The sequence below is a fragment of the Kogia breviceps genome, chromosome 4 (genome assembly GCF_026419965.1).
Source record: "Kogia breviceps isolate mKogBre1 chromosome 4, mKogBre1 haplotype 1, whole genome shotgun sequence".
NCBI lineage: Eukaryota > Metazoa > Chordata > Mammalia > Artiodactyla > Physeteridae > Kogia > Kogia breviceps.
In genome coordinates, this window is record NC_081313.1 from 9,841,510 (window position 1) to 9,869,326 (window position 27,817).

General features: G+C 42.3%; 1 protein-coding gene and 1 pseudogene across 1 annotated transcript in view; one reads left to right on the forward strand and one right to left on the reverse strand.

Moving 5' to 3' along the window:
* CTNND2 (catenin delta 2) overlaps positions 1-27,817 on the reverse strand; it is a 961,852-nt gene that overhangs the window by 915,762 nt on the left and 18,273 nt on the right. The gene's annotated exons all lie outside the window — the stretch shown is intronic.
* Positions 12,412-13,701, forward strand: LOC131754703 (RAD52 motif-containing protein 1-like; annotated as a pseudogene).

A 27,817-nucleotide genomic window follows, 5' to 3' on the forward strand; every position in this document is an offset into this window, starting at 1 on the left:
GAGAACGGAATCCCTGTTTGCTAGTGATAGATATAACTTGATCAGTACAATTCTAAACTATTGTTTTCCTCCCTTGACCCCAGTGATGGTCTAATTGTAATATAAACAATAACAAGAATCAATAGAAAACTGAGGAAGATACTGTAAGAAATCATATTTGAGTAAACACGGGGCACCTCCTCATGGTACAGCATCATACAAAGGAACCCGTTGACACTCCCTTTCCTCAACAGAGATTATGACAATATCACGGGTCTGAGAAACTACATTAGAGGCTCAACGCCACCAAGGTGTCCAAATAGCATCAAGGTCAAAACTACACATCTAGTGAAAAGATATTCTACACTTACATTCTGAAACCTCAAAACTTTTGTTTAAATGGGGTTTGAACAGTCTCTCCTAGATCTTGGAATTCCACTGACCCTTTGGAAATGGCTTATGGGATACCTCCAAAGCTTAACCAGGTAAGAAATGTAACAGAAGGCCAAAAACATGTATTTGAGTTATGTGTTCACAGAAGAGCCAACTGTTATTCATTAGAAGAAACAGGTGGCTGGAAATGAACAATAGGAAACTGATTTCACAATGCATCTGCCCTTGTGCACTTTCACAGCTGAAAGTCCCCTGTGATCAGAGAGTCATTCATTCTGTTACATCTCTTTTCTTTCTCCTCTGTCTCTTATCTGCTTCCCTGCATCTATCTTTCAATGCTTTTTTCTTTCTCTTTTTGAACCTCCCCCAAATAATCAAATAACATTCCAATCAGAGAAACCTAGTCAAAGCGGCTCCAAATTGGAAGCTGAATAAACAAACTCGTGTGAAGCATCCACTGTGCCCACACCCCTCCCCGTCTCCCACTCAATGGGAAACGCTCCATTCAGCTTGGCTCCCGTCACTCCACCAAAGCCACTTTGGCCGCAGTCCCCCCGTGGCCATCCCTTTGGTAAACCCAGGGTGGATTCTCAGGCCTCCTTCCTTCACCCACCAACAGTGTTTGCAGGTTTCACCACAGCCAAGGTCTTGACGGATTTTGCTTGGCTTCATGGACGTCAAACTCCGATCGTTTTCCTCCTCCTTCACTGGCCATACTCGTCCTCAGTCCTCTGCTATCTCCTCTTCACCTTGACCTCCCTATAACACGTGCGCCAAGGCTCCCTGGCCTGATGTCCTCTTCTCTACTTACACTCGCCTCTTGGGGGAATCGCAGCCAGTCTGGTGGCTTCAAACATCACGCACCTGCTGATGATCACTCTCTCCAGCCTGGACCCAGATGCCTAAATCCTCCCCCACCGCCGCTTACTCGACACTGACATCCAAATGCCCAAGAGGCCTTCTGAACTCAGCACTGATCTCTCAAGCTCACCCACCTCTCACACCTACTCTACCCACATCCTTCTACGACGTCTCATGTGGTGTCAACTCCATCCTTCGCGGTTACCCAGGCCAAAAATCTTGGGAATCATTCTTAACCCGGCTTTGCCTCCCCCCACCCTATGCCCAACCCCCCCCCCCCCGGGTCATTCATTTGCTTCTCCCTTCCAGATACGTCCAGCGCTGGGCCACCTCTCACCACCTCCACTGTCCTCTGTCCCTAGTCTGAGACCCGTCTTCACTCACTGGGCTCATGACACAGCATCCTAACTGGTGCCCTGCTTCCACCATCACTTCCCTACAGTGGATTCTTAACAGAGTCACCAGACTGATTTAAGCCCACGTCAGATCACGCCGGTCCTGAGATCAACACCTTCCACAGGACACGAGGCCCTAGAAATATCCGGCTGAGCATCAGCTCTCTGATGTATTCCCCCACCCCTATCCCCACAGCCACATCGTCCTTGCAATTCCTAAATCCCACGTCCATGTGGCCTTTGTCCGGCTGCTCTCAGTGCCTGGACCAGTCTTCTTCCGGACAGGTCCCCAGCTCACTCCCTCACATTGACTCACTGCTCACCTCTTCCTAACTACTCAATGCAAAATTTCAGTAACCTCCTCTTCCCTGCTCACCGCTCTCCCTCGCCTTGCTCTTGTTTTGTTTAGTTTTCCACGGCACTTGTGGGCTTCTAACATACACTATAGTTTACTCACTTATGCTTACTGCTGACTGTCAGTGCCCCCCACAGCCCAAACGCCCCACGAACACGTCTCTGCCTTTTGTTCACTAATATATTCTGAGCACCCAGGATAGTGCTTGGCTCAACGAAGAGGCTCCATGAACACTTGTTGAATAAATGAATACTCAAAGCACTAACTTGAAAACTGTATGCAATATTTGCAAAATCTGCCCTAAAATTTACAAAAGGTGTACACTTCAACTTAAGGCAGATTCCTAGTGTGGACTGAACTCAGTACTGAACTGGGAATTAAAAACCTGGAGCTGAGCCGGGATCCCGTTCTTACCACTTGGCCTTAAAGAATTTCTTTAATTTCCCCAAGACTCAGTTCCTTCTCTATAAAATCAGAATACACAGTTTCACAGTTGTTTCACAGTTTCTCGTTGTTGTTTTTATGTTTAAGACCAAATATGACGATGCATGTAAAACGATAAATTCAAAAGTGCAAGATCATATAAGAGGGTCCACTCTTCCCCCTGCACTGGACCATTTGCCATGTGCTGTCATTTTTCACAAAGCAAGTAACAAAAATACACTGTAATTGTGACGTGCAGCTGCACTCACAGACCAAAATAAATCTGATTAAGACACAGTTCCTTAAAGAGTGATGGCTACTTGGGTTTTCCCATTCAAGCATGAGAATCCTGTGATTCCCAGAAGGCAGCCTTAAACCAGGGATTCACTGGAGATGCCAGAAGGATTTGTGGAGAAGGCCTCAAGCCATAGGTTGAGACGAGGACAACAGCAGCTTACTTTACCTGGAGAAAGACCGGCGGAGAGGGGTGAGATGCCCGGGCTTCTGTGCCAGACTTCCGGGTTCAACCCCTGGCTCACCTACCTTGACTGTGTAAATGGCCTGGGACCGACTGCAGAACCCCCCCCTCATCTGAAAAACGGAGACCATCCCTAGGCTTAGCCTGAGGACTACATGAGCCACCACCTGTGCCGCGCTCAGAAGACCTGTAGTCAACCAAGGAATTCTCTTGGGTAACCAAGCCTGGGGAAACAAACAAAACAAAGTTCAATATATGTATACAGCAGGTGTTTTCCCTGCCAATTAAGAAAAGGCCAGCAGAGGGGAGGTGGGGAGGAAGCACCTTCTCATTAGGAGGAGAAACAAAGAAAATCTAAAGCCAAAGGGGATATGGAAATAGACGTGAAATAGACGCGACTTGACTGTCCCTGAACCTCTAGTGTTAAGATGACCCACAGAATAGGTATTCTCTGACTCGGTCACTTTAGGACAGACTACCAGCGACTCCGCAGTCACCCTAAACCTGAGGTTCCCTCAGGAAGCAGGGTTCTGGGGCAGCAGGATCCACATCAGCTGGCGGTCTGGAGGACATGCATATTCTTGGGCCTCCGCACAGACCGAATGAATCAGAAACTGTGGGTCTGGGACTCAGCAATCTGAGTTATAACGAGCCCCCAGATGATGGGGACCAGCTCCAAAGTCTGAGAACCATGCCCTAAGCCATCAACTCCCAAAAGGAGAAGACAAGGTATCAGTGAAGGGTCACACTTGACTCTCCAACTGCTGTATCTAAGTGCCTAGTTTACAGTGTTTGATTGCAAGAAAACGTCTGTAGAAAACATTTTAAGTGTAAACGGTGTTCATGGTAAAAACTGTATTGGGTTTGGCAGGACCTAAAACCTTCAACTCACAAATATCTACCTGGCCACCACCCTATACAACAGGAGAGACAGAAAGGATACAACATATGGGCCTTCTCGCCTGGGAGTTTATAACATTATGAGCTACTTAGACCCGGAAAGACTAACCAAAATACAAAGCCAAATGTAGCCCCTGATGTCACAGCTAAGAAGCCACCGAGCAAGGCTCTGGAAGAGTAAACACGCAAGGAGTGATCACAACAGTAGCTGGTCAGGCGTGGCAGGGGGCAAGGAGGTAACAAGGATGTTCTTAGAGAGGAGGCTGCATGTGCGATTGGGACTTGGTGGTCATCCGGACAAGTTTGATCTTTATTCTTTTTTTCAGTACAAAGTTGTTGAAGGTCTTAGAGAGTTTCTCCATGTCCACCAAACTCAGTTCAGGATGATAGTTTAGTGACAATTTGAGGTGCAGAGAAGAAAGAGGCTAGATAGAGATTTGAAGAGCGGACGGCTGTGCAGAGAAAGAGAAGTGATGAGGATGGAATGGAAGTAAAAACCGCAAAGCATAATTTGGATAGAGCCCACAAGGGCATCAATGCTAGATCTGCAGGATGAGTTACTTACTGCATGAGCCAAATATGGTCCCAGGTTTAAAACTAAAATGAACCCCCAAATATATTTTCCTTCAACATGCATGTGGCATTGGATATGATGCATTTGCTGATAATGTGGCAGAAGCTAAGCTATGTATAATATGTTTAAAATGTATATTCGTACTGGAAAAAATTTGAGCTTTATATGATGGGTTATTGCACAGGAAATAAAACCAAAATCGCAGCACTTTAGAGAGTCAAACCAAAATGGAAACATGATTATAGAAACCCCTTTAATACTAAGCAAGACTGTTTATTCTTGAATTTATCAAATTCCCAAACAATCCACTTACATAGCTGAAATTAGTCAGTCATAAAGACATACCAATGTCCAATTAGCTGTTTTGAGAACATGCATTTTAAAAATTTCACATCCTCCTTTAGATATCTGTACTTAAAAATCATTCCTATAGGGGCTTCCCTGGTGGCGCAGTGGTTGAGAGTCCGCCTGCCGATGCAGGGGACACGGGTTCGTGCCCCGGTCCGGGAAGATCCCAAATGCTGCGGAGCGGCTGGGCCCGTGAGTCATGGCCGCTGAGCCTGCGCGTCTGGAGCCTGTACTCCGCAACACAACAGGAGAGGCCCCAACAGTGAGAGGCCCGCGTACCACAAAAAAAAAAAAAAAAAGAAAAGAAAAGAAAAAAAAAATCATTCCTATACTACCAACATCAGGACTAGATTCCCAAATCCTAAAGTTTGATCTAAACATTGAAAACATCTGTTTTCATATTTCACTGTTCTCTAATTGCATGTGATTAATTTAAATCTTGTATAAGATAACAGATATAGAAATGGGCCACCCTGTGGAGGAAACTTTTGAAAAGAGTCCAAGATGATAAGGACCAGCCAGCCACATCAAGGTGTGAAGCTCCATCAAAGACATTTGTGAAGAAACATGTGACAGATGCAAAGGCACTGAGGCAGGAACATACTTGGTGTGTGAGAGAAATGGAGACGCCACGTGTAGGTGGGACCCAGAGACCAAAGGGGCATGTCCTTGCAGGCCACGGAAAAGGTGGTCTCCCTAGTGCACTGAATCGCTGGGGAGCGTGGTAATCAGAAGAATAATACGATCCAGCTACTCTTTGCCAATGCGTTTATGCTTATGCTCTAATGAGTAATACAAATCTTGTCATCCGGACCCAGAATAATGTAAAAAAAAAGCTCCTGACTCATAAGGGTATCTGTTGGGTCAATAAGCATAGGAGCTAATATCATTAAGTACAGGTTAACCCACTTAATGCCATATTTCATCAAGATAAGCTAAGCTACAAATGTGCATATTTAATCACTGACTACCTCTTCTATTAAAGAAAAAAATATCATCTCCATCTAAGGGAAACTATGCCAGTCTGCTATCTTAGGTGTTTTGATACAGTACACAAGCACAGAGGAGAAAGAAGAAGACACAATATAATATATTACGATTTCAAAATAAGCCTTCCAACTGGGATCCACGAAAGGCTGACGAGGCCTGCTCACGGACAGCACAAGGCTGGTGGAGAGAGAACTTTCTGATAGGAGACACGTACGTTGTGAATTCCTTAGGAACATGTGCTTGGGGCCCACAGCAAGACTGGGACTCCTTGCAGCGTGCTCTGGGTGGCTGGATTTACTGCCTCAAAATGATGTGATAGAATAAAATTATAGCCAATGGGGCTCAAACCCAGCTACGTACCCTTCTTTAAAGTAGCTTTACACTAGATTTGCTCCTGCTTGCCTTCCACTCTTGTTTCCCTCTGGTTTTAATTAGATCTTCGTTGTTACGCATGCATCCCTGAGAGCCTTCTTGAACATTTTCTAGAACAGTCCTGGATACTATCTAATAACAACAGAAACAGGTGGCATGGGTGGTTTTACCAAAGACTTCCCTATAATGATGTCAACGGAAATGCACACAAAGAAATCCCCATCGTTTTACAGGTAGTTAAGGATCCAGTTGATAGGAGCCGAGTGAGGGGGTGGAGGGTTGTGTGATACAGAAAACCTGAAGTGTTTGTTGAGTGAATAAACCCAGAATTGCAAGTGTAAGGTTACAATATAAAATAAAATAAAATAAGACATCAATGTCTTCCCTACTTTTCTAATTTTACCTACTAGTACTGCTCTACATGAATCCTGTGTCCCGTTTCTTCATCTGTTTATCGTGATGCCTATTCTTAGCTCCAAAGTATTAACTACTCTGTGCCCTTCCACCTTTCTCGTTACCAACTTAATCAAATAATAATAAAAGAAAAATCGTAGAGCAGCAACAATAATAATAGCTACAATACTATGTCAGCAAGCTTAGAATATATACCCTGCCCCCTGAGTTAAATGCTTAACCTATATTGTCTTGTTTGTTTGAAAAACTCAATGAAGTAGGCTCTGTGATGGTCTCTGTCCCACAGTTAAGACTTAAGGGTGGCTCCATGGTTACAAAGCTAATCGGTATTGGAATCAGCCTGACCCCAGACCCACGCTCGGAACGCCTGCCATAGCATCCTGTTCAGGACAGTCTGCTAAGACACAGCCCAAGTTCCATTCCTGTATGGAATCTTCACTTTCCTTTAACACTGATGTCTGCTTCCTACAGATAATTGAAGCAGTTCATTTCTGTGCTACAGATATCACACCTAACCCTAGTGCTCGGAGCTATAGTTCACCATCTCTCTGCACGACTTAAGTTCCACATGTATACCTTCATGTAGCAACAACTCTGGAAAAACAAAACAAGATATACTAAACAACAATGACTGGCTTCCCTGGTGGCGCAGTGGTCAAGAATCCGCCTGCCGATGCAGGGGATGTGGGTTCGAGCCCTGGTCCGGGAAGATCCCACATGCCGCGGAACAGCTAAGCCCGTGAGCCACAACTACTGAGCCTGCGCGCCTAGAGCCCATGCTCCGCAACGAGAGAAGCCACTGCAATGAGAAGCCCGCGTGCCGCAAGGAAGACCCAATGCAGCCAAAAATAAATAAATAAATAAATGTGTTTTAAAAACCCAACGACGGCAAAAATCATCAAAACATCTTTCAGCCGATCATCAGACCCAATTTCAATTCATGACATTATTACAGGAAGTATAAATTCCCAATCCTCAGAAGAAATCCAGTTCCTGCATGATCTGGCCCTTCTGAATCTCTACCCGGACCTGGAGGGCCTCCACTCTTCCCCATCTTGCTTCTCACAGGCCTTCTTTCAATACAGGGAAGGGTCTATGCTTTTTCTTGTCCCAGAGTCTCTTCACGTGCTCTCCCCAGAACTCTCGATCTCCGACTCCTACCTTTGTAACTACTGTTCATTCTGTAGACCTACTTGCACGTCTGTCTCTCACATACAGCCCACACATTAGCCTTTGTCCAGTACTCTCTCTGCCAGCATCCTGCTTTCCTCCCGCTTAGCTTTTAGCTCAGCTTTGCCACAAGACCGAGTACCATGAGGGCAGGTAGTACAGCTACTCTGGATTGAGCACGCTGTCCTCAATGCCTACACTTGCCGCGGTATGAGCACAGTGTAGACACTACCAGCAATAGACAAGATTCTCCCCCGGTCTAATTTACAAAGAACAATATAGAGGAAAATTTAGTCAGACCTTGTGCCATGCTCCATACTTACAACTCTTACAGAGATGGAATGTATAATATTCTTATTATACAAAGAACTGTCACAGTGAGAAAACAAAACAAAACCAAACAAAATGTCACTTGCATCGGTGCTCTATTTTTATGCACATGTCAATCATACACTGGTTCATCTTATGAATCGAAATCAATCAGGTGAAACCTCTGATGTATTTCTGGTTCAACTGGATTATGCTATGATTTAAAAAAAAAAAAAAAAAAGGTAAAACCTCTACAACTTTCCTGGGCAGTAAATGTGAAGTACAACTTCATTCAGAAATTGGACTCTGCTTTAGACGTCCCGGCTTTCTAATCTGCTAGGGAATGCCAGAGGAACAGTGATTCTATCAGTATTTCAGCCCTGCCACTTCCATTTCCCATGAAAATAGAAATTGCAGGAGCACTGAGAATGAAAAAATTGCTACTTTTTGCAAGCAATTCCTGCTCTAAAGCTTACTTTTCTAAGCAGTATGCTTCCTCTATTATACTGGCTCACACTGGAATTAAATAGCAAGTGATTTCATTAAGTATTATATAACATTGGGATGCTCTTGAATCCTTAGAGAACATGAATGTATAGATGGGGTATTTGTAATAACACACCATTTAAAAAAAAAATTGGGATGTTTTGTAACCAAGACGTACTGGCTATACAAATGGTTTGATCTCACGTTCAATTCTTCTGTTGAGAAGCATTACATATTCTAAGTAAAACAGCTCTCACACTTCCCTCTCTGCAACTGCTTTTTGCAGATTTACTAATGTTTCAACCACTGGTCAATCCTGTAATCACATTTGCTGGGCAATTTCCTTCTCGGAAAATTTTAGAGCACAGCTGTGAATGCTGTTGTTTTAATAATATATTCTGTAGCATTTCAAAAGACACATGATCAGTAACGTTTAACACAGAGGTGAATAACCAATTCTCTGCTAGAGCTAGGTACTTTTAAGCTCATCTGTAAATTTTATTGTTTCAGAATCTTAATTGGATTTCTGGTAATTATACATAAAATTCTATAATGCACATGTGTTCCAGTTACACAACAGGAAAAAGTAAGACACACACACATAACTTTACTGCTTGTAACAATTACATCCTATGGAAGCCAGAGGTCAGTTGGTTGTTAAAAAATAAACAAGTGCTATAATTTACCTTAAAACACACAAAGAAGCTAAACCAGGTAATTTAGACACCAATTAGAACTGTTAATTTGCTTTAGTTCAAGCAGTTATCTCAGCAACTGTGATGTGGCATTTAAGTATAATAGTTCTTGAAGAAGACTGGCAAATCCCATTAATCCAAGATCTCACGTAAAACATTCCATCTCTGTAAGTGTTGTAAGTACGGAGTGTGGCACAAGGTCTGACTAAATTTTCCTCTACATTGTACTACGAGAGTAGAATTTTTCTCTCAATAAAACATGTTTCTTTTTGTTGTTAAAGGGTTAAAGATAATGTCTTCTGAAATCTCTCTATATTGCAAGTCACAATCTAAATAATATTGTTAAATGACAGCGTTCTAAAAGGCACTGGAATGTTCTTCCTGTTACTGTTCTCTAAGTTGGAAACCACAGAAAAGACATGAACAGAAAACAAACTACACACACATATTCTCAACCCATATGTAGTCCACTTTCATGTCTATATAATGATTACCAACCTCATGCTTTCACGTTTCCTAGTCCTATTAAGCAGAGAGCTCAAGGCCATACCTGCATAATCTATAGCCTACTGGACACCTTCACTTTAATATCGGATAAAAAACGCAGCCACATAACATAACGGTAACATAGTAACATCACAGAAGTGATCTACTGAACTTCCATTCAAACCTTCACTCCCTCCTCTCTCATCAGAGGACTAAGTCAATTCTTCCAACTTCCGTCAGAAACCTGACGTCATTTTTTGTCCCTCTGTTTCTTATGCCACTGTCCAATTGGTCAGCAAGTTCTCTGACCTGCAGAACATATCCAAAATACGGTCACTTCTCTCAGCATCTCCACACCACTGTCCAAGCCAACAGCTCTTGTCTGGATCCCTGCAAGATCAAATAACACACCCTATCTTTTAAAACGTGATCCTTCTAACCACGCTCTATGCTTTTTCATAGCATTTATCACCTTCTCCTCTAATTGGGTGAAATGAAATGAAATGGAAAATAAAAATCAAGACTTCTTCCAACTGCTGATTGAACCAAATATCCACATTTGTTTCATATAAATATGGACTAATTGTTATGAAACTTTTCTCAAAGACTGCTCTGTTTTAGCCTGTATAGACTAGCATATAGGAAGGTATTTGCAACAGTCATTCATGCTTGCCACTGTATTTTAAGGACTGTTGGTCAAGTCTTGAGGAAGTTTCCTTTCAAACCATGGCATCTGTCCAAGTATTCATTAACATGCCCTCTTCCTACTTTGAAGGCACTATGGTTTTGAAATAAACTTACATTCCACCTATTCAAAGAGTTCACCCCAAACATGCATTTGTATAGAATGCCATTAGGAAACAAAAACTTGATGCTTTCCTTAGCATTACTACTAAAATAAAAGTTTTAATGAGTTACCTTATAATCCTAAAAGGTTGACATTTTGAAGAGTTACTAAAAAATAATCATCTTACGACTGCTACTTCATGTTCTTTCTCACTTCCAGCCTTCGGCCCAAAAGGAGTCTTCATTTTATCGTAATTATTAGAACATTGTTTCTTGGTTATACTTCAATCGACTTCCCTTAACGTAGGGCCAACTGTCCCATTTTTAGCCTCCTGACGGTTCTCAAACTCCTTTGTATTTACTAACCATCCATTTTTGAATATACGTCACGTGATACAAACAAGGCTGATATTAAATTGAATACCAAAACTGAATATGAATTAAATAGAGTGACTATGATCTGAAGACACAAGATAAAAATAAAAAGTCTTCTGCATCCATTTTCTTTTTCCTAAAAGAAAAATTGGGGCCAAAATAAAATATGAAGACTAGTTAGACTTCAAGGCTCAGTTGTGCAGCTCAGATCTGATCTGGAGGCTTTGTATTGTCTAGGACTCCCCATTTTAGCAACGCAACCTGATGATATCTATTTTCTCATTTTTTATTTAACTCTTAAACTGATTTTTTAAAATGCTCATGTTTTATGTCTCTCTAATGAAATTGAAAGCTTTCTCTTAAAGAGAATAAATCATATATTGATGTCCATACACATTCTTCATGGTACCCAGCACACTGTTATGCAAATAAATATCCAATAATAAAGCCAAACACTAGCTGTTTCTTACCGTAAATGGTATATCCTGGAAAATATTCTCTTTCAGAACCTGAGCTGTAGATCTCAAAGGATTTTACTCAATGGGAATAAATCAAATTATGGAGCCAGATATATCACAACTGGATCCCAAGCATAATAGCTTCCCCGGCTTCCAAACCAATTATTTTTCATTGGTAAAAGCATTACATGGAAGGCTACTACCATTATTAATAACTTCCAGCAGTAAATTCAATTATTAGGACAATAGGTGGTTGTGTATGTCTTACATGGGCAAAGCAGGAGGGGAGGGAAGCTCTTTTTTCTTAGTGCTGATTTTCATGAAAATAATAAAATCTGAGCACTGGAAGCTCAACTTAACAACTGCTCGGTAAATATCAAAGTGCTACAAGTACATAATCAGCATAAAATTGTAACCACATCCATACTTTGCTTCTTCCATTAAAGCACCACTTCTGTCCAAACTAAACTTGAGAATATTATAATCACATTTTTGAAGGCAACATATTACACAGAATATATAATTAAGGGTAGTCTGATCTATAGTTGTCTTAGACAAAGAAATGGTTTTACGCTTCCAAATTCTAGAATTTGCTCTAACATCCTCTATGAAACAGGAATGATGCTTATTTGAGATCAGAAGAAGTACACCCAGGCCTAACATCCACTTATCTAAGATCTAATTTGTGGTCCATGTAGAACAGAACTCTGATTTCTTTCAATAGTTCAGGCCTTCTCTACTGGTTCATCATAAGTGGATCATAAATACTGGCTATATTTTCACTTCACTGCTCAGGTCAGGATTTCCACCTCCTAGTTATTCCTTGACTTGCTTTGTCTTCATTAATCACAGGAAGACATTCTTCCCAAGAGCTGACCTAGTGATGCCACCACCAAGGGCCTTCGATGACACCCAGTTCAAGAAAAAAGGTTTCATTCGCAGAAGCAGAGTCATTTAATTTTAAGGTCAGACAAATGATGCTGCTCTTCTTAGACATGTCTACGGCAGGTATATAGTAGAAGTCATCACTGGACTACCAAGAAATGGGAAAGCCATAGCGAACACAGGCAAAACACTGCATTTTTGGATATTTAAAAATCCTCTGAACACGATTCATGAAAAACAAATACGACAATCTTACAATTAAGAAAAGTTAGGGGTAGGATGGTGGAGTTGGTACCTTTTGCGGTTCCCATCGGGGGTGACAAAACCTTGCTGGTGTGGGAGCTGAGCTCTGGACCCACGGCCGAGGCCTTGCAAGTTCGTCTCGGCACCAGACATAAGGCGGTTCAACATAATACGCTTGCCCTAAACAGCTCCAGATGCCAAGAATTGGCAAATTACTACTTTGGTTTCAGTGGGTGGTCAAAAAGGATCAAGAGGCGGTGTTGCCCTCCCACGAGTGCAGGAGTCCTGGAATTGGCCTGGCTGAGGAACCTTTGGATAAGTTGGAGGAAGGGTCATTATCATCCCTTATGAAAAGGAAGGTAACCCAGAAGCTTGCTATTCGGAAGGCTATGACTGATGCATTCCAGAAACCGCCGATTGTGGTTTTGGAAAGTGGTAAAATAGCTGTGGCATAGAGACCCTGTGAAGACGTCACAGATGCTAGAACCGAAGAGGAACTACAGGATTTAATTCAAGTATGTGGAGATAAAAACTCAAGGGTTACACAGCCAGTGTAGCCATAATTCAAAACAACCAGCAGGATTTGGAAGACTCTGGCATGTCTACTCAGCTCTGTCATCCTTAGGAAAATGCGAAACTCCAAAACTGCTTTTGAGGCAGGGTATTTCTAGGACTTTTCCAAGTCCTGAGCCTTGTCTCTGGCCCCTTATTTGAAGTTTGGAGAGCAGGATTGAGGGCCATCGGTGTACGTCTACAGTTGCAGACACAGGAGAAGACACGGGCCTTTTAGAACTCCCCTCAAATAGAATTGCAGGGATTTGGGAACAAAGTAACTATGGCCTTCGGTGTGATTATGCTACAGTGTTTAAAAACTATTCATGCCTTTCAAGTAAGGTATATTACCCAGATCTCAGCATCACATATATATCTTGTGTTAAATATTTTGCCGAAGAGCCTTTCTGTAAATCAATTATACGGATGCCTCGGATTAGGGATTAAGTTGTCAACGTAATTTCTAAAAGAAAACATTAATGTACTGCATGTAGGCTTTTTATTAAAAAGGAGCAAAAAAAATGTGAAAAAAAGAAAAGAAAAGTTGGAAGTTTATCTAAAACGTCTTTTTTCTTCCCTGGAATGATACCTCAGGTTACTGCACTCAGCCCCTGCGTGGCCGTCTGGCAGATGTGGGGCTGGCACTCGGGCGACTTTCCTGGATCCACCGTGACTCAGCAGAGTTTCTCAACCACGGGACTGCTGACCTTCCGGGTCGGAGAACTCTTTCCGGGGGCGGGGAGAGTCGGGGTGGGGGGCTGTCCCATGCGCTGAAGGATGTTAACAGCATTCCTTGACTGTAGAAAACTATTACAGATGTCGGTAGTTCCCCGCTCCTCCCCTAGTTGCGACAAGCGAAATACCCCCAGCTGGTGCCAGGTGTCCCGTGAGGGGCAAAATCACCCCCAGATGAGAATCACTAACCTGCCCAGTCCCAGGTGCTGTTGCTAATCTGTCAAATGGGCTAACATGAGATGAAGAAAAGCTTATCCATCAAGGTTTCTTTCAGGATGAATATTCTATTGTTCTGAAGTTGCTTTTTTTTTTTTTTGGTAGCCCATCTGTGACTAAGAGATGTGCCTGAGATGGGAAGAATTCTCTGGTTCGAGAAATGAGGGACATTTACCAATAACTTCAGAGAAAAAAGGAAACGAGAGAAAGGGGGAGAGAGGTGGTATAATCATCGAGGTCTTCAGCCCTCGACAGAGTGAAGAGAATCAACTCCTGATAGAACTGAGATAAATGGCTTATTAACAGAGACGAGAATGGAGTCAGATTTTCACTTTCAGCCTGAATCACTATGGGAGGCAAAACGATACCCACTCAGAGACGTCTATATTCTTCTAATCCCTGGAACCTGTGAATATTTCATGCTACATGCAAAATGGAGTTAAGGGTACAGATAGAACTGAGGTTGCTAATCGGCTAACCTTGAGATAATCCTGGATTATCCCAATGAACTCACAAGGGCCCTGAAAAGTGAACAAAGGAAGCAGAAGAAGAAATTGAAAGGATGTGATGTAAGAAGGACTCAACCTTCTGTTTCTGGCTTTGAATATGGAGGGAGGGGCCAGAAGCCAAAGAATGCAGGCAGCCTCTAGAAGCCAGAAGAGGCAGGAAACAAATTCTCCCCTAGAGCCTCCAGAAAGGAACGAAGCCTTACTAACATTTTAATTGTAGCCAGGTAAGACTCATATTCGATTTCTAACCTAACACTACCATGTGTAAAATCGATAGCTAGTGGGAACCTGCTATATAGCACCCGGAGCTCAGCTCGGGTCTCTCTAATGACCTAGATGGGTGGGATGGGGGAGGGGGTGGGAGGGAGGTCCAAGAGGGAGGAGATACATGTATACATAGAGCTGATTCACTTGGTTGCACAGCAGAAACTAACACAACATTGTAAAGCAACTATACTCCAATTAAAAAAAAAAAAAAAAACAACGAAGGGGATAGATTTGTATTGTTTTAAGCCACTCAAGTTATGATAATTTGTAGCAGCAAAAGCGAACTGCTACAGTCAGCTGCTCTACGTGACAGAGCATGGGAGGACATAGCGCTTGGCTACAGGGAAGCCTTAGCAACTGAACTATCAGGAATTTACAGAACCTGTACAGTGGAAGAGGCCCATATCTCAACAGCCTTATCAATGGGGGGGGGGGCACAGTTCATCATCTATGAAAATCAGGAGGCCCTAGCTGACATCCGTGACACAGGAAATTCAAAAAGAAATCCATCTCAGAGACCCATTGGGAGAATTTACGGAGATTTTGTACATAGAGCATGCAGCACAGTGCCTGGTACATCCTAAGTGCTAAATAAATTCTTATCGTGGATATTCTACTGCGTTTCCCCTGAGGACAAACAGCAAAAGCTTTTGCCACATGGAATAGTCTTTCCTGTACTGGCCTGAACAAGCTACACTTCTGCTCATGCAAAACACACAGGGAGTGAGAGAAATCACATGCCATTGGGCCTCTCTCTGAGTCCTCAGGACGATCGATAACTGTGTGCTATGCTGTGTGGTCCCGATCGATACACGATTCCAGCCATCATGAACTCACTCCAAGCTGCTGCCTCCCTGACACCTTATCAGGAGCAGTAGATAAGCAGTAACAATTTTTCTGCATGTCTGCAAGCACATCGATCATTGTGACAAATGCTTGATATGGCATTCTATTTTCTCCACCCAGCCTTGTTTCAATAACACAAGTCTGCATGTAAGGCCTCATGATTCTGATTCAAGCCTGCAGGTTAATGCCTTCTAGACTGTCAAGGCTTAATGACCTTGCCTAGAATACCCAGCTGGTTGACTGATGCAAATATACGGTGAAGCCAGGGATAGTTTCAACAAATTACGTTACTCCAGGCAAGCATGAACTTGCTAAAGGCGGCACTGCTAATTTTGTATCACGTTCATTCTAGCCAGGAAAAATTGCCCTTTGCTCAGACTTTGTACTGATTTCAGAAAAAGATGTCCGATAATTATTTGAAGCAAGAAATAATTGCTGTTTTTGTTTCTATTTGGGGGAAGAAAACACAGAATCGGAGAAAACATTACAGACGAAAAGAAACGTCTCAGATTATTATAATCAGCCAATCAGAACTTTAATGAATTGTTTAAGATTCTCTCTCTCTCTCCTCTATGGAGATGGCAGTTCTGTCCCATCAACAGAATGCTGTCAGCCTGGCAGAAAGCTTAGAGGTTACTGCTTGAGAGAGGAACAATCATCACTTTTCGAATTACTGTGGATTAAAGCTGAGGGTAACTTGAAAGAACAATCTCTTATGCCCTTAGTGACAGATAGGGAGACTCTTCACTTATTCGTTCATTTAACAAAAATATCTATGCTCTCTAAGGCCTGCGCAGGTCTCAAATAGTCAGACGTGGACCCTGAAGCACCCAGCAAATCAGTAACAAAGCTGTGTGCCTAAGACAAGCACTTTCACAGATCAGGGACTTCCCGGTGGTCCAGTGGTAAAGAATCTGCCTTCCAGTGCAGGGGACGTGGGTTCGATCCCTGGCCAGGAAACTAAGATCCCACAGGCCTCGGGACAACTAAGCCCTCGAGCCACAACTACTGAGCTCGCATGCCTCAACTAGAGAGCCCGCCTGCCGTAAACTACAGAGGCCCGCCCTGGAGCCCGCGGGCCACAACTAGAGAGAAGCCCGCACACCACATCAAAGAGCTCACGTGCTGCAACTAAGACCCGATGCAGCCAATAAGTAAATAAATAAAGGAAAGAAATTTAAAAAAAAAAAAAAAAGAACTTTCACAGATCAGTCGACATGCCTATTAAAATGCCGACTTACGTTGTAACTAAAGAAAATAATCGACTGCTCATAAATTGTAAGAATATATGGAAAACAGAAGTGGAATCTGCACAGAGCTGGACGTGTAAACTTTCTCCCTGTTTCCTGATCTAACCCTCATCAGATTCTTCTCCCCAGCCGTCACGGGGTTGACGCCATTCAGCATCACCTCGGATCACCCAAGGAAAACCAGCCGTGAAGAAGGAGGAACTGCAGGCACAGAGTCCCAGTGCAGGGACTGGCTGTGACAGTCATGGCAACATGTGACCTCTGGCAAGTCACTTCCCCATTCTTACCCTCATCTTCCTCATCGATATTATAGAGCTGCCTCCATGCTCACAGGGTTCCTGGGGGGGGGGGGGGGGGGTTACTGGTTTTTAGATTCAGAAACTCTGCCACCTTCACACTGATGAGAAATGATTAGGATGAACCTCTTTACAGTGAGTTCTCACCATATAATGCAAAGTGGATCCTATGACTCACCTCGAGATGTGCCAAGCTGCTCTGTGCGCCAGGACAGACAGCCGGGTTCCAGGGAGAGGAGGGATGCGGGCACGAATCCTCCGCTCTAAACGAAGCCTAGATGTCAAGTGTAGACACTGCCACAGTGAGACGCTAAGTGTGTGGCAGCTCTTCCAGCCTTGCTTCCAGCCTCTCTCCCTGCAGCGCTGCTTTATGACCAGGTTGACCACGACTGAGACCTGGGGCTGGACCACTTGTCAGGACAGCCTTCGTGTGTTCCTGTGTGACCTCATTTTTGTATGAATTCCAAGCTCAAGGCAGTCTCATATGGGAAACATTGATATTAGGACACAGTACCAGTTCAAACGAGGGATGAAACCCATATAAACTGAATGAATCCAACGAACGGCCTTTGCTGTTAAACAACCGGATGGTCAAAATCAAGAAGACCGTGGAATTCACCCGTTCTTTAAAAGTATCCCCTTCAACAGCAACAAAAATGGGCAAAAGCCTTGAAGAGACGTGTCTCCAAAGAAGATACACAAACGGCCAAGAGGCACATGAAAAGATTCTCAACGTCATTAGTCATCAGGGAAGTGCAAATTCAAACCACAATGAGATACAGATTCATACCCCTCAGGATGGCTAGAATTTTTTTAAAATGCAAAGTAAGTGCTGGTGAGAACGTGGAAAAATTGTAGCTCTCATGCAATGCTGGTGAGAACGTAAAATGGTGTAATTACCATGGAAAACATAGAGCAGTGACCCAAAAAGAAACAGAATTGCCATAAGATCCAGCAATTCCACACCTAGGATACACCCAAAAGAACTGAAAAAAGGGCCTCAAAGAGACACACCCATGTCGTAGCAGCATTATTCACAATAGCCAAGATGCAAATAACTCAAGTGTCCATCAGTAGGTGAACGTATAAACAAAGTATGGTCTACACACACAAAGGAATATTATTCAGCTATAAGCATCGTGCTACGTGAAGTAAGTCAGACACAAAAGGACGAACGTTGTGTGATTCCACCTATAGGCTGTACCTAGAATAGCCAAATGCACAGAGACAGAGAAAGTAGAACGATGGATGCTAGTGGCTGGGGGGTATCACTTTACAGTGTCGCACCCAGTCTACTGATACTTGTGGGTTTGCGAATAAAAACTATGATTTGTCCATAAACTTGAGAGATATTTGCCTGACACGGACAAAGTTTAATTTAATTTCAAATTACTGTGGGTTTGCCTCTGTGTGTCTATTACATGCAATATGAATATTTTTGATAAAAAGGAAGCACAGTTTTAATGGCTAGACTGACTACCGAGCAGGCAGGCTCAGCTTTCTCCTGGGGCAGGGTGTCTCCACCTCAGCCCCCATGGCGTCGTGGACTGGGCAACTCTTGGTTGTGAAGAGCCACCCCGTGCACTGTGGGGTGTCTAGCAGCAGCCCTGGCCTCCACCCGCTAGGTGCCAGCAGTACCCCACTCCTGTTGTAACCAGCATGTCTCTAGAGATTGCCAAATATCTCCTGGAGGTGGGGGTGGGAAGTTACCCATGGATGGGAACCAGGGTGTGGAATGAAAGAGGCTTTTACCAGACCCGATGCCCCCACCAGCCACCCGATGCTCTCCCTTCTGGCCCTCTCACTGGGACCATTATGACAGGGGTGGTGGACTTGGCCATGACCTCTTTTCCACCCCCAGTCACTCTGCATGCGGGTATTTGCCAAGTGGTTCTCAGGCCCCAGCCAGGTCTCCTTTTCAAAGGAAAGTGAGCTCATGTCCTATACTGCTTTTGAAGCAAACCTACCAAATGCATTCGATGCAGGCTGATTTCATGGAACCCCTTGTTTCTCTTTACTGTTTCGTTTTGTTCAGAACTCTCAGAGTTTGTAACAATCCATTTTTAAAAAAGAAAAGATGCTGACATCTTCAGAAGCTTAACTGACAGTTTACCAAGTTCTCATAAGCTGTACCAAAGACAGACTTTCTGGCACCCTCTAGAGGATTTACTTGTGTCTCTAAATGATTCCCCACTGAGTATGTAATTCCTCTTGGTGATGCTGGTAATGTTTCAGTAATTTAAAGTGAAGCCGCTCTGCACAATTCTTTTTGAGACCTGAGATTAGGAAAGAATAAGAGACAATGGAGGTAGTAAGAGCTGTCACTGGCAAATTTCCTATTCTATTATTGGGACGGAGAAACCAATAACCATTTGGGGGAGGGTGGGCAAAGAAGCAGTATGATTCGATGTGACAACTTCTGGATATTTCCCGCAGAAAACCTATTCATTCCTAAATAGTTATTCAGTAATCTCTTGCATGTCTGTCCAAAACTCCTACACAATAACAACAACAAAAAAGCCAAAGGTAGTTCCAAGAGGTTTACAGTATTTCAGGCAGAGCACACTTATACACAAGTATCCAAACATTAATCACTATCATGATACCACCTGAAATGACCTGAAGTGACACTTTAAGATGGAAACAGGGCTTCCCTGGTGGCGCAGTGGTTGAGAATCCGCCTGCCGATGCAGGGGACGCGGGTTCGTGCCCCGGTCCGGGAAGATCCCACGTGCCGCGGAGCAACTAAGCCCGTGAGCCGTGGCCGCTGCGCCTGCGCGTCCGGAGCCTGTGCTCCGCAACGGGAGAGGCCACAGCAGTGAGAGGCCTGCGTACCGCAAAAAAAAAAAAAAAAAAAGATGGAAACAGTTACCCTAAAATGTCACCATCTTTTCCAAACCGAACAAGGCAGCCAGCGGAAGGTAAGCTATAGCGTGTCTATAGCTTGGCGTGGACAGAGACGTATCCTGGGATGGCTGAGGATTCTTCTCACTAACCCCTACCTATTTATCTTCCAAGGTGAACTGGGTCACAAGGAGATTTTACTGATTGTCTATGAGTTTACTACCACTTTATCATAAAGTTAAAATCAATATAAACAACACTGCCTATAAGTCATCTCTCTATTCTGAACCAATTAGGAAGGAGTGGAGGGAATTTAAAACACAGCATCCACTTGTTGCTGGTGGAGCTAAATTGTCAGCTTGGACTAGAGGCCAAAGCAGCCACTCCACAGCTTCCCCTTCTGAGTGGAACCTTCCCAACTGGGCAAGGGGTTGGAACAGAGGCCCGTCCCATGACATCGGCCCAAGGAGGAGGTGATAAGTAGGGGAGAACATGCACTTGACAGCAGCCTTGAGCTAAGTACTGACTTTGAACACATTTGTTCCAGTAGAAGGACCAGCAGGGTGACACGCCTTCATGGTGGTGACAAAGAAGACAACAGAGAAAGAGCCCAGAAGAGACCATTTAATATTACCACCTCCACGGAGTGCAGGGGATGGGAAAACTAGCTCAGGCTTAAGATATACTTTCTTTCTTAAAGCTATTTATTTGGAAGACTTTTAGAGAAACACCTCACTAACCTAGAGTCAAGAATATGAAGGGTTTATAAATTATTTTTGATGCTGTGTGTGTGTTACATGTGGGGAAGAGCCACGGTAACATGTCTGGACTCTTCAATTTGATATTCGGGTTGAAGTCATACAACAGGGTTCTGATGGCATTATTTTAAATTAAGATGTATATGAAATCATTTTTACTGTATATATTTCACATGTTTTTTTTATAACTTCTTAGCTTTGCTTTTGCTAACACCCAAGGTGCATACTGTTTGTTATTCCAATTAATGACTTTATATCTCACCTTCCCTCTGCACACCCCATCATTTTGTGACAATGCAATAAGGCTCTTCCCTTTGCAGGGAAACACTTTCAGAGCTCATGTGTAAGAACACATAAAAGATCCCACATTTCTCATTTCATTGGACATTGCTATTTTCTTCTAAATATAAAAAATAGGCTAGTAACATTTTCATTTTTGCTCATGATATCTGTATCCCAAAGAGAACAACTTGTGGGGAAGGTATTACATGTTTGGTTAAATTGTCATGTTTGTGTATAAATGCATAAATTTTCCATTTTCATAAGAGCCATATCATGGCTATTATATATCAAGTCTATATTATATAGACTTTCAAGCCCTACTAGTCTATGGTAAATAGAATGTTGATCACTTTTATAGACTTGCTTTAAAGGCAAAGAGGGGAAAAAGGCAAACTCTGAACTCATTACCCATACACTGAGGTCCTATCCTAGTTCTATGTGAAAACGGCAACCTTTAATGATAAAATTCTCTCATTCTTACCATCTCTTTGTGAAAAACTTATTGTAACCTCCACACTGCAGAAAAACATGGTATAAAATCAAATGTCATTGAACCAGTGATGTGTAATAACTTTTACATTAGGAAATTAGCACCACAATCCCTCACCCAGATAACCTGTACTAAGTCAAGGTAAAGCCCATCATTAATTTTCAAAGGAAAAAAGAACGCAGACACCTTTCACATTAGACACAAAAAAAATGTATATATACCGGTGATTAAGTTGATATTTTCACTTTTGCAAAAATTAACTAATCCCAAATATAAAAGAATGCATATGTACCAGTGACTTAAGTTGATATTTCCAATTTTGAAAATATTAAATTAACTCCAAATATTGTTTGTAAAAGTGGAAAACAAATAAGACTTTTAACCTCTTACACTATTCATGGCTACATCCTCCAATTTTGTGAGTAATTTAGAAATAATTTTCCTATAGAACTAGAAAGCCTTTATCCATTTAAGAACAAGGGTTTCCAAACTGCCAGATCATTCTGGTAGAAACCTGTATTCTACTGAGTTTCAAACACTAGCTACCAGCCTATTGTCCTAGTCAAGTGGCCAACTTCATAATTATAATACTTCCCTTACCCCACAGTCTCAATCTTTGCTTCCTAACCCCCTAAATCCACCTCATGCAAGTATGCTGCTTTTATGGTTATTACTCAAAGATATGTAACTCAATCAAAAATCTTCAAACCCGGCAAAGAAAAAGTGCTACCCAAAGCACCTTAGCACTTGGGATTAGACTTTGGGTTTTACCAGAAAGAATCACCACTAGCACATGGAGTTTCCAATCCATAAACATCGGTAAGACAGCAATCAAGGTCATCAAAGTCAAATACTGGCTCCCCATCAGGAATGTTACTGCTTCCACAACAGTCTTAAGGGAGCATCCTTGGCAAGGAATTAAATAAAGTCATGAAGAAAGCATATACATTCTCCATTTTCATAACAGCCATATCATGACTGAATAATGTTACATAAGATATTTAACCTGGTGCTATTCACTTAAAAAAGGAAGAAGACCAGGTCCACTGCTATTCCTATTCCCTTGAAAGAACAGAAAGACTATGTCATATGTGTGATTATACATTTATATATATTTATAAATTTATACATATACTCTTTCAACAAGGTAACTCGGGTCACAAATGCACTTCATAGAGAAGAATTCCATTTCTAAAAGTCTACAAGTTTAACAGTTACTCATAGAGCTAAATCAGTATAATCATATTCCTTCAACAAACTGTGTGTGTGTGTGTATACACACATACATATGAAAATGCATATAAATATTTAAACAAAACAGAAAGATAAGTTTGCATGGAAAATGAAGCTGAGAGATATAGTCTAAGAGCCTAAACTGCATAAAAAGTTATCTTCAAAACATACCACATATTCATGAACATTTAATAATGTTATGAATTGAAATAATATTCATAGCCAGCATTGTTTTGCTTTGCACTTTTGCCACTTTAATTGGCCCTGAGTTATAAACATTTTCTAGAGTTTATTATAATGTCTCAAAGTTAACTTTGCTTCTTATGTCTTTTCTTGTCTTATTGTGATGTCTGAGGTCAAAGAAGTGGTGACAGCAGGCATTCTTTTGTTCTTGTGATTAAAATGGTACTATAAACTTATGATTTCAGTATTTTTTAGTTTAAGAATATTCTTCTTAATTCCCAGTTTACTAAGAATTGTTAATTATGGCCTAGTATTAAAATTTATTATTTTTATAAAACATTGATTGAAATGATCATTGGTTGCTTTCCTTCACCTGTTAATGTAGTGGTTGTTGGCTGTTCCCTTCCTTGTGTCCTCAGATCCACCCCTCCATCTTCCTGGCTCTGCCTTGCCTCATGGGGTTGCCCTGCAGGCAGTTTTCTGTGCTTCTGTAACAGCAGACTTCCAGCTGAGTTCAGCCAACAGGAGGCCCTAGGGGGGAGGCTGGGGGGGAGGAGGAGGGAGGCCTAATATCACTCTCCCTTCCTCTGGCCTCCCACAGCCTCTCTGACAGCTGCTGCATCCCCTCCTTGTCTCTAAGTCCTGCTAAATGGCTCCCTCCCTCTGGGAAGTCCAGGCCTTGGGTTCTGGTGGCCTTGCCTCCTCCTATCTTTCAAGGCCATAGTTTCTCAATCTCCACCCTGCTGACATTTTGTGGACAGATAATTCTTTGTTGTGGGGACTGTCCTATGCATTACAGGATGTTTAACAGCATCCCTGGCCTCTACATACTAGATACTGGTAGCACCCTGACCCAGTCATGACAATCAAGACATCTCCAGGGGCTTCCCTGGTGGCGCAGTGGTTGAGAATCTGCCTGCCGATGCAGGGGACACGGGTTCGTGCCCCGGTCCAGGAAGATCCCACATGCCGTGGAGCGGCTGGGTCCGTGAGCCATGGCCACTGAGCCTGTGCGTCCGGAGCCTGTGCTCCGCAATGGGAGACGCCACAACAGTGAGAGGCCCATGTACCGCAAATAAAAATTTAAAAAATAAAAAAAAAAAAGACATCTCCAAATGTTATGAGTTGCTCCAGGTGTGGAGAGGAAGCCACACAGTCCCTGACTGGGAAACATTGCTCTAGGCTAATGGAAGTCATGCTTCCTGAGGCTAGTCTCTTGAGTTTTCTCTGTCTCCTTATTTGACTTCTCAGTTTTTCTCCCAACGAAGGTAACCAATCCCCTACATTAAATTCTCTCTGCTGTAAATACTCAAGCAGTCTGTGACTAATGAAACAAATTTCTATTACTAAATCATACTTGGATTCTTAGGAATGACTGTAGCATGGATCTTTGTATACTAGCTGACTTTCATCTGCTTTCTTTCATTTTACTCCACTGCCTTTTTTTTCTAATTTCTTGAGATGAACACTTAGCTCACTAATTAGCAGTTATTCTTCTTTTCTGATATATGCAATGAATGCGAAAAGTTGGTCTCTATGCATGCACTACACTAAGTACATTCTTCGAATGTTGCTATTTGCAGTTTTAACTGGCATTCTGTTACATTTTCTAAAATTCATCATGATGTCTCAAAGTTAGCTTTTAAAAATAACTTTGAATTATCATTATAAATCCAACTTATAAGAAATAAATCATATTTAATTTGTAAAATAAGTATTTTTCAAAAGATAAGGAAATAATTTTTAAACTGTATTACCAACACTTGAGTATGTTTGGAGATAATCCCCAATGTTTAAGGTTTCTATTATTGAGAAGCCTTTACTTCATATTACTGTTTGATCCACAGCTGGAAAATAAAAGGTTTGGAAAAAATTCTCCTCACTTTTAATAGCATTACCATCATCATCAACATCATTATCATCATATTCTGTTTGCAACTGTCGCTGATCTTTAGGACAAAGACATAAGAGAACCAAATGTGAAGGACTAATGCCTTATTTTACTTGGGAAGAGGTGTTATAGTATAAAAGGAAGAAAAATACAATTTCAAGTCATAAACATCAAAGTCTATAAGACTGTATGTAAATCCACCTAATAAGTAAAAATATGTAAGCACCAAAGAGCAGCGTGCAAAATTTTGAAACTTTCTGTAGGACAGAATCAAATAAGCGAATCTTGCATATAAGAAAAGAAATGCAGAAGACAATTATCTCCTATTCAAGCTTTCTGCTTTTGAAAGTGCTTTCTAGAACAGCTTAACAATGTTATATATACACACAGAGGCACACACAAAGGAACAGAAATTTGGGAAGCAATCAGAAACCTACTCAAAAATGTGATGTTTTTCCTGAACTGTTTTTCATTTTATACGTGAAAAACTACCTCAGTGGGTGTTAACAAACATGTTATAACAGAGCTGTATTTTTTTAAAAAACTATTACAGATATCGCACATTTTCCTCAGTCTCTTCCCTGAAGAATTTCTTCTCCGTCTTCTTTGCTCTCTCTCCTCACCAAGATGTGTTGTCTTGTAAAAGTTTGCTCACTTGTCACCAGGATCAGCTCCCCAGAGAACAGGTCAGGACCAAGTGAGGCAGGGTTCAGAGGAACTCAAGAAACAAACGGCATTTGTACTGCTCTTTACTTCCATCCTTAAGGTGGATCAATGCTTAGAGAAAAGAGGAGACGCAAATGTCCGGCAGAGTTCTATCACCCAGCACTCAAGCTGAGTACATTAGAAAACTCTACAGCTCCTAGAGCTGCACAAGTGACTAGAAGTTATTTCTAGAACCCTGAGCTGAAGTCTGGAGCTGAGGATCCATGGACCATGAAATTCGATGTCTACATCTTTTTTTGGATTATTGTTATTGCATAAGAGCCATGCCTGTCTCCTGCATGTGAGCAGGGGCTCAGCCTGGACGCTGCCGTCCCCAGACTTCCTCAGACCCTGAAAGAGAACACAGGGCACAGGGGAGCAGGAAGCATGTGGACGTGGCAGCACCACATCTGCAAGATGCCAGGGCAGATGGGGCCTCCCGGGAGCTTCGCCGCTGGCTTGGATAGCTCAGATTAATAACATTTTTCAGCCCTGTCTCCGCAATTACACTGGAAGCTTTTTCCAGGGCTCTTCAAGGCCTGCTAGATCTTTGATCGCCTCTGCCAGCTCCAGCCGCCCCGCACGCAGAGCTGCCTGCCGAGCAGCCTGCGGTTTCCATGGAGACGGTGCCCGCACGGAGGGGGGTAGCGAGGCAGATGCCAAGTGGAGCACACACCAAGGCCTCCTGAGGTCCTCGGGACAGACACGTCAGTGACAGGGACGGGAAGGCAGGGAAATGATAGGGCAGAAAACAAACGGAGAGGAGAAAGGGACGTTTAGAATTGGCAAGCGTCTCTGGATATGATGCCCTGTTTCTACCCATATCAAATGTAAAAATCAGGTCTTCAAGTTTATTTAAAAAACGATACAGATGCATTCATATGCATGTGTGTGTATACATAGGAAAAGTTTGATCTGCCTTTTCCCAACATCAAAGAGTAAATTTTCATGGAAATATCGAAAAACAGCAAGAGGGCTTTGGGGTGTACAGTTTGATTTGAGCACATTATCATAATATTTATTCCCGATCATGATTCATGCCCTAGTCTGTGCCATTAATGAGACTTTGACATTCATCTTCTACTTTTCTGAAATCCTCGGTTTTTATTCTATGTATAAGAATTCTGAAGCAAGATTTGTTTCACTAATAAAAACTGTAGGCTCACAAAGACTAACTCCTAAAGTTAAAGTACATGTAAGCTGTCCAACTCTCACTCAAGGATTCCACCAATCTATGTATTTTTTTCTATGATGTGTTCAGGGCTGCTCACCAGTATGCTGGTTTTCCTCATCCTCTGGGCATATGGTGGGACTGGGCTTCCCCCTCCCTTTGAATTTGCACATGGCCACATAATTTGGTTTGCCTGATGGAATAGGACTGAATGATATATGACACAATTTTCCATTTCCCTTTCACTACCTCAATGATCATGCAAGAACAGGCAAAGATGTGGGAGCCATTGGCCTGAGTCCCAGAGTAACGAGGATTATCCAAGTTTCCATGCCCACTTGTCACCAACCCATGCTGCCGATGGACCAACTTTTACCCTGTTAAGCTGCTGAAATCTCGGGGCTGTTTGTTTTAGCAGCATAATCTAGCTTATCCTAGCTTATCCTAGAGGAGGATACACAACATCCTCATTCAATCAGAAAATATTTTAATATTCATGTTCATTTGTATGAGTGCCCAGAGAATTATAACAGATTCTTTCCTAGATGATTGATATAAAGGGCAATACATGAAATACTCCACACATGAAAAACAAAATTTCTGTAGCAGTTCACTTTGGCCTGAGGTTAAGACTACAAGGCTTATTAGCACAAGAAAGTGGCATTTAAGGTAATGATGCTGAAGGATTAGTAAACCAAGAAGGCCTTCTACCACAAGTAATATGTGGCAGTCTATGACACACAATAAAGGCTCAACAACTTATTATTATCATTATTAAAGCCAGAGAACTGCAGGTCCTTATTGTGCCCAAAAGATTCTACGTGGGTAGGTCCAGTTGAATTTCAACTGCAGAAAAACAACAAATTTTTTTTAGTATAAGTGTGTCCAATGCAATATTTGAGACATACTTATATGCAAAAATAAAAAAAAAAAAACCACCCCCTACTATTAGCTGCAATTCAAATTAACTAAGTGTCCTGTATTTTCATTTGCTAAATCTAGCAACCCTAACCCTAGGTGCTTCCTGGGGATTTCATGGGTTGTGTACGAGAGCTAGTAGTGAGTCGTGAAATGATATCATTCGGTGACTGAGGGGACATGGTGTGTTCTCACTTTTGAACGAGGTAAAAGTCCCACCACTTAGCAAGGTGTTCAATTATCCACTCAGTGCTACAGAGGAGTCTATAGATCTCTTGTCAGAAGGTTCTACCATC